The sequence below is a fragment of the Bufo gargarizans genome, chromosome 1 (genome assembly GCF_014858855.1).
Source record: "Bufo gargarizans isolate SCDJY-AF-19 chromosome 1, ASM1485885v1, whole genome shotgun sequence".
Taxonomy (NCBI): domain Eukaryota; kingdom Metazoa; phylum Chordata; class Amphibia; order Anura; family Bufonidae; genus Bufo; species Bufo gargarizans.
This window is the reverse complement of record NC_058080.1, coordinates 707,962,337-707,970,456: the sequence shown is the minus strand read 5'-3', so window position 1 is coordinate 707,970,456 and position 8,120 is coordinate 707,962,337.

Sequence of the window (8,120 nt, the reverse complement as noted above, 5' to 3'; positions counted from 1 at the left end):
TGTCTGCATACCGGATGACTTTCGTGAATTCTCCGCCACCAACTAGGGTTCAAGCCGCAATGTTTTAGTCACCTTCCTGCCTTGAAAACATAAATTTTTCCGGCCGCTGCTACAACAGCGGCTGCAACAATAACGTATTTTTTTTCCAGGCATCTGTACATGATCTGTACATGCCTAATTTTTCTGGCCTCTGGTGCTGCACTGTGGCTGCAAAAACAAAACAAAAAAAGGCACATACAAGTGTCAATTCCCCTTTCGTGATCGTTACCTTGTTGTGGTGAAGGGGCTTGCGTATCACAATGAAGCGATCATCACCTCTATGAGTGTGTTGGCAATGTTGCCACACCCCAGATGATAAGGCCGTTGCTTCATTATGATCAGACCAAAAGCGATCGGGACGGCTGGATGTTTTTTCATAAAAAAAACAAAAAAAAAATATTTATCTTTTTTTAAGTTGTATGGGTGGGTTTTTAATACATAAAATAAAAAAAATCATAATAAAGTCTCTTAATAGTTTACTAGAAATAATGCAGACAATTTAAAAAATCCCCAACAATTCCAATACAAATCAAGTACAAAGCTCAGAACTAAATTATTCCAGGATGTCGTAATGGTTCGTTAATTCGACAATGGTTAATCAATTCGACACACGTCCCCGGATAGGGGATGTAACAGGGATTAAAGTGATAGGAATAGTACTAGTTAATACACCACTCATATAGGGTGTCACAGCACATTGCTCCGTGCACGCGCAGTGCCCCAACTTGGGAGTAAGAGGACCGACCTAGCTGCTTTTTCCATCTCCCGGTTCCTAAAATCAATTCAGTTTGGTGTATCAGAGTTTGGTCTGTCACTGTGAAGGCAGTCGAAGGCAACCGGCCAAAATTTTTGTTCACAAAAAGCAATCCCACCCTGATATGGGATGTAGAAGGGATTAAACTGATGAGAATAGTTCTACAGAAATTAGCACTCATATCAGGTGTGACAGTAAATTGCACGGCGCAGACGCAGTGACCGTGGCATGGATTCAAACAAAAGGGAGGGAGCCAGCAATTTTTTAACCATCTCCCCGTTCGAAAAATCTATTTAATAAATGGACCCCAGATTGGGGACGTAACAGGGATTAAACTGATGAGAAGAGAGAACTATAGAAAATAGCACTCATATTGGGTGGGACAGTAAATTGCACGGCACAGACGCAGTGACACCCTTGGTGTTGTACGTGGCTGGGTGGAGGAAGAAACCTTCAATGACATCAACGGGACATGACTAGGGATGAGCGAACTCGAACTGTATAGTTCGGGTTCGTACCGAATTTTGGGGTGTCCGTGACACGGACCCGAACCCGGACATTTTCGTAAAAGTCCGGGTTCGGGTTCGGTGTTCGTCGCTTTCTTGGCGCTTTTGTGACGCTTTCTTGGCGCTTTTTGAAAGGCTGCAAAGCAGCCAATCAACAAGCGTCATACTACTTGCCCCAAGAGGCCATCACAGCCATGCCTACTATTGGCATGGCTGTGATTGGCCAGAGCACCATGTGACCCAGCCTCTATTTAAGCTGGAGTCACATAGCGCCGCCCGTCACTCTGCTCTGATTAGCGTAGGGAGAGGTTGCGGCTGCGACAGTAGGGCGAGATTAGGCAGATTAACTCCTCCAAAGGACTTGATTAACTGATCGATCTGCAGCTGTGGATCATTGAGCTGCTGATCCTCAATTGCTCACTGTTTTTAGGCTGCCCAGACCGTTTGTCAGTCACATTTTTCTGGGGTGATCGGCGGCCATTTTGTGTCTTGTGGTGCGCCAGCACAAGCTGCGACCAAGTGCATTTAACCCTCAATGGTGTGGTTGTTTTTTGGCTAAAGCCTACATCAGGGTGAAGCTGTCACACCAAGTGCATTTAACCAGCAATAGTCTGTTCATTTTTTGGCCATATACAAAATCAGGGGCAAGCTGCGCCTGTCACCAAGTGCATTTAACCCTCAATGGTGTGGTTGTTTTTTGGCTAAAGCCTACATCAGGGTGAAGCTGTCACACCAAGTGCATTTAACCAGCAATAGTCTGTTCATTTTTTGGCCATATACAAAATCAGGGGCAAGCTGCGCCTGTCACCAAGTGCATTTAACCCTCAATGGTGTGGTTGTTTTTTGGCTAAAGCCTACATCAGGGTGAAGCTGTCACACCAAGTGCATTTAACCAGCAATAGTCTGTTCATTTTTTGGCCATATACAAAATCAGGGGCAAGCTGCGCCTGTCACCAAGTGCATTTAACCCTCAATGGTGTGGTTGTTTTTTGGCTAAAGCCTACATCAGGGTGAAGCTGTCACACCAAGTGCATTTAACCAGCAATAGTCTGTTCATTTTTTGGCCATATACAAAATCAGGGGCAAGCTGCGCCTGTCACCAAGTGCATTTAACCCTCAATGGTGTGGTTGTTTTCTGGCTAAAGCCTACATCAGGGTGAAGCTGTCACACCAAGTGCATTTAACCAGCAATAGTCTGTTTATTTTTTGGCCATATACTACATCAGGGGCAAGCTGCGCCCGTCACCAAGTGCATTTAACCCTCAGTAGTGTGGTTGGTCAAGCTGTGACACCAAGTGCATTTAACCAGCAATAGTCTGTTCATTTTTTGGCCATATACTACATCAGGGGCAAGCTGCGCCCGTCACCAAGTGCATTTAACCAGCAATAGTGTGGTTATTTTTTGGCCATATCCCAGTCTAATTCTGTCACTAAATCCATACCGGTCACCCAGCGCCTAAATACTAGGCCTCAAATTTATATCCCGCTAAATCTCTCGTTACCGCTGTCCTGTTGTAGCTGGGAAAGTTATTTAGTGTCCGTCAAAGCACATTTTTTGTTCTGGGTTGAAGTACAATTCCCAATTTAGCAATTTCATAATTTAGTGGTTTCTGCTATATCAGAGCTATTTGAAATCTATCCCTAAAAGGGTATATAATATTCAAGGTGCACAATGGGTCATTCAGAATAACTTCACACACACCCGCTACTGTGTATTTTCAAGTCTAATTCTGTCACTAAACCCATACCTGTCACCCAGCGCCTAAATACTAGGCCTCAAATTTATATCCTGCTAAATCTCTCGTTACCGCTGTCCTGTTGTAGCTGGGAAAGTTATTTAGTGTCCGTCAAAGCACATTTTTTGTTCTGGGTTGAAGTACAATTCCCAATTTAGCAATTTCATAATTTAGTGGTTTCTGCTATATCAGAGCTATTTGAAATCTATCCCTAAAAGGGTATATAATATTCAAGGTGCACATTGGGTCATTCAGAATAACTTCACACACACCCGCTACTGTGTATTTTCAAGTCTAATTCTGTCACTAAACCCATACCTGTCACCCAGCGCCTAAATACTAGGCCTCAAATTTATATCCTGCTAAATCTCTCGTTACCGCTGTCCTGTTGTAGCTGGGAAAGTTATTTAGTGTCCGTCAAAGCACATTTTTTGTTCTGGGTTGAAATACAATTCCCAATTTAGCAATTTCATAATTTAGTGGTTTCTGCTATATCAGAGCTATTTGAAATCTATCCCTAAAAGGGTAGATCATATTGAAGGTGCACATAGGGTCATTTAGAATAACTTCACACACACCCGCTACTGTGTATTTCCAAGTCTAATTCTGTCACTAAACCCATACCTGTCACCCAGCGCCTAAATACTAGGCCTCAAATTTATATCCCGCTAAATCTCTCGTTACCGCTGTCCTGTTGTAGCTGGGAAAGTTATTTAGTGTCCGTCAAAGCACATTTTTTGTTCTGGGTTGAAGTACAATTCCCAATTTAGCAATTTCATAATTTAGTGGTTTCTGCTATATCAGAGCTATTTGAAATCTATCCCTAAAAGGGTATATAATATTCAAGGTGCACATTGGGTCATTCAGAATAACTTCACACACACCCGCTACTGTGTATTTCCAAGTCTAATTCTGTCACTAAACCCATACCTGTCACCCAGCGCCTAAATACTAGGCCTCAAATTTATATCCTGCTAAATCTCTCGTTACCGCTGTCCTGTTGTAGCTGGGAAAGTTATTTAGTGTCCGTCAAAGCACATTTTTTGTTCTGGGTTGAAATACAATTCCCAATTTAGCAATTTCATAATTTAGTGGTTTCTGCTATATCAGAGCTATTTGAAATCTATCCCTAAAAGGGTATATAATATTCAAGGTGCACATTGGGTCATTCAGAATAACTTCACACACACCCGCTACTGTGTATTTCCAAGTCTAATTCTGTCACTAAACCCATACCTGTCACCCAGCGCCTAAATACTAGGCCTCAAATTTATATCCTGCTAAATCTCTCGTTACCGCTGTACTGTTGTTGCTTGGAAAGATATTTAGTGTCCGTCAAAGCACATTTTTGTTCTGGGTTGAAATACAATTCCCAATTTAGCAATTTCATAATTTAGTGGTTCCTGCTATATCAGAGCTATTTGAAATCTATCCCAAAAAGGGTATATAATATTCAAGGTGCACATAGGGTCATTCAGAATAACTTCACACACACCCTCTACTGTGTATTTCCAAGTCTAATTCTGTCACTAAACCCATACCTGTCACCCAGCGCCTAAATACTAGGCCTCAAATTTATATCCTGCTAAATCTCTCGTTACCGCTGTACTGTTGTTGCTGGGCAAGATATTTAGTGTCCGTCAAAGCACATTTTTTGTTCTGGGTTGAAATACAATTCCCAATTTAGCAATTTCATAATTTAGTGGTTCCTGCTATATCAGAGCTATTTGAAATCTATCCCAAAAAGGGTATATAATATTCAAGGTGCACATAGGGTCATTCAGAATAACTTCACACACACGCTTCTGTGCATTTCCAAGTCTAATTCTGTCACTAAATCCATACCGGTCACCCAGCGCCTAAATACTAGGCCTCAAATTTATATCCCGCTGAATTTGAATACAATACATTGGGCCAAATAATATATTTGTTGTTGTGGTGAACCATAACAATGAGAAAAACATCTAGTAAGGGACGCGGACGTGGACATGGTCGTGGTGGTGTTAGTGGACCCTCTGGTGCTGGGAGAGGACGTGGCCGTTCTGCCACATCCACACGTCCTAGTGTACCAACTACCTCAGGTCCCAGTAGCCGCCAGAATTTACAGCGATATATGGTGGGGCCCAATGCCGTTCTAAGGATGGTAAGGCCTGAGCAGGTACAGGCATTAGTCAATTGGGTGGCCGACAGTGGATCCAGCACGTTCACATTATCTCCCACCCAGTCTTCTGCAGAAAGCGCACAGATGGCGCCTGAAAACCAACCCCATCAGTCTGTCACATCACCCCCATGCATACCAGGGAAACTGTCTCAGCCTCAAGTTATGCAGCAGTCTCTTATGCTGTTTGAAGACTCCGCTGGCAGGGTTTCCCAAGGGCATCCACCTAGCCCTTCCCCAGCGGTGAAAGACATAGAATGCACTGACGCACAACCACTTATGTTTCCTGATGATGAGGACATGGGAATACCACCTCAGCATGTCTCTGATGATGACGAAACACAGGTGCCAACTGCTGCGTCTTTCTGCAGTGTGCAGACTGAACAGGAGGTCAGGGATCAAGACTGGGTGGAAGACGATGCAGGGGACGATGAGGTCCTAGACCCCACATGGAATGAAGGTCGTGCCACTGACTTTCACAGTTCGGAGGAAGAGGCAGTGGTGAGACCGAGCCAACAGCGTAGCAAAAGAGGGAGCAGTGGGCAAAAGCAGAACACCCGCCGCCAAGAGACTCCGCCTGCTACTGACCGCCGCCATCTGGGACCGAGCACCCCAAAGGCAGCTTCAAGGAGTTCCCTGGCATGGCACTTCTTCAAACAATGTGCTGACGACAAGACCCGAGTGGTTTGCACGCTGTGCCATCAGAGCCTGAAGCGAGGCATTAACGTTCTGAACCTGAGCACAACCTGCATGACCAGGCACCTGCATGCAAAGCATGAACTGCAGTGGAGTAAACACCTTAAAACCAAGGAAGTCACTCAGGCTCCCCCTGCTACCTCTTCTGCTGCTGCCGCCTCGGCCTATTCTGCTGCTGCCGCCTCGGCCTCTTCCTCCGCCTCTGGAGGAACGTTGGCACCTGCCGCCCAGCAAACAGGGGATGTACCACCAACACCACCACCACCACCTCCGTCACCAAGCGTCTCAACCATGTCACACGCCAGCGTTCAGCTCTCCATCTCACAAACATTTGATAGAAAGCGTAAATTCCCACCTAGCCACCCTCGATCCCTGGCCCTGAATGCCAGCATTTCTAAACTACTGGCCTATGAAATGCTGTCATTTAGGCTGGTGGACACAGACAGCTTCAAACAGCTCATGTCGCTTGCTGTCCCACAGTATGTTGTTCCCAGCCGGCACTACTTCTCCAAGAGAGCCGTGCCTTCCCTGCACAACCAAGTATCCGATAAAATCAAGTGTGCACTGCGCAACGCCATCTGTAGCAAGGTCCACCTAACCACAGATACGTGGACCAGTAAGCACGGCCAGGGACGCTATATCTCCCTAACTGCACACTGGGTAAATGTAGTGGCAGCTGGGCCCCAGGCGGAGAGCTGTTTGGCGCACGTCCTTCCGCCGCCAAGGATCGCAGGGCAACATTCTTTGCCTCCTGTTGCCACCTCCTCCTTCTCGGCTTCCTCCTCCTCTTCTTCCACCTGCTCATCCAGTCAGCCACACACCTTCACCACCAACTTCAGCACAGCCCGGGGTAAACGTCAGCAGGCCATTCTGAAACTCATATGTTTGGGGGACAGGCCCCACACCGCACAGGAGTTGTGGCGGGGTATTGAACAACAGACCGACGAGTGGTTGCTGCCGGTGAGCCTCAAGCCCGGCCTGGTGGTGTGTGATAATGGGCGAAATCTCGTTGCAGCTCTGGGACTAGCCAATTTGACGCACATCCCTTGCTTGGCGCATGTGCTGAATTTGGTGGTGCAGAAGTTCATTCACAACTACCCCGACATGTCAGAGCTGCTGCATAAAGTGCGGGCCGTCTGTTCGCGCTTCCGGCGTTCACATCCTGCCGCTGCTCGCCTGTCTGCGCTACAGCGTAACTTCGGCCTTCCCGCTCACCGCCTCATATGCGACGTGCCCACCAGGTGGAACTCCACCTTGCACATGCTGGACAGACTGTGCGAGCAGCAGCAGGCCATAGTGGAGTTTCAGCTGCAGCACGCACGGGTCAGTCGCACTACAGAACAGCACCACTTCACCACCAATGACTGGGCCTCCATGCGAGACCTGTGTGCCCTGTTGCGCTGTTTCGAGTACTCCACCAACATGGCCAGTGGCGATGACACCGTTATCAGCGTTACAATACCACTTCTATGTCTCCTTGAGAAAACACTTAGGGCGATGATGGAAGAGGAGGTGGCCCAGGAGGAGGAGGAGGAGGAGGAGGAAGAGGGGTCATTTTTAGCACTTTCAGGCCAGTCTCTTCGAAGTGACTCAGAGGGAGGTTTTTGGCAACAGCAGAGGCCAGGTACAAATGTGGCCAGCCAGGGCCCACTACTGGAGGACGAGGAGGACGAGGATGAGGAGGAGGTGGAGGAGGATGAGGATGAAGCATGGTCACAGCGGGGTGGCACCCAACGCAGCTCGGGTCCATCACTGGTGCGTGGCTGGGGGGAAAGGCAGGACGATGACGATACGCCTCCCACAGAGGACAGCTTGTCCTTACCCCTGGGCAGCCTGGCACACATGAGCGACTACATGCTGCAGTGCCTGCGCAACGACAGCAGAGTTGCCCACATTTTAACCTGTGCGGACTACTGGGTTGCCACCCTGCTGGATCCACGCTACAAAGACAATGTGCCCACCTTACTTCCTGCACTGGAGCGTGATAGGAAGATGCGCGAGTACAAGCGCACGTTGGTAGACGCGCTACTGAGAGCATTCCCAAATGTCACAGGGGAACAAGTGGAAGCCCAAGGCCAAGGCAGAGGAGGAGCAAGAGGTCGCCAAGGCAGCTGTGTCACGGCCAGCTCCTCTGAGGGCAGGGTTAGCATGGCAGAGATGTGGAAAACTTTTGTCAACACGCCACAGCTAACTGCACCACCACCTGATACGCAACGTGTTAGCAGGAGGCA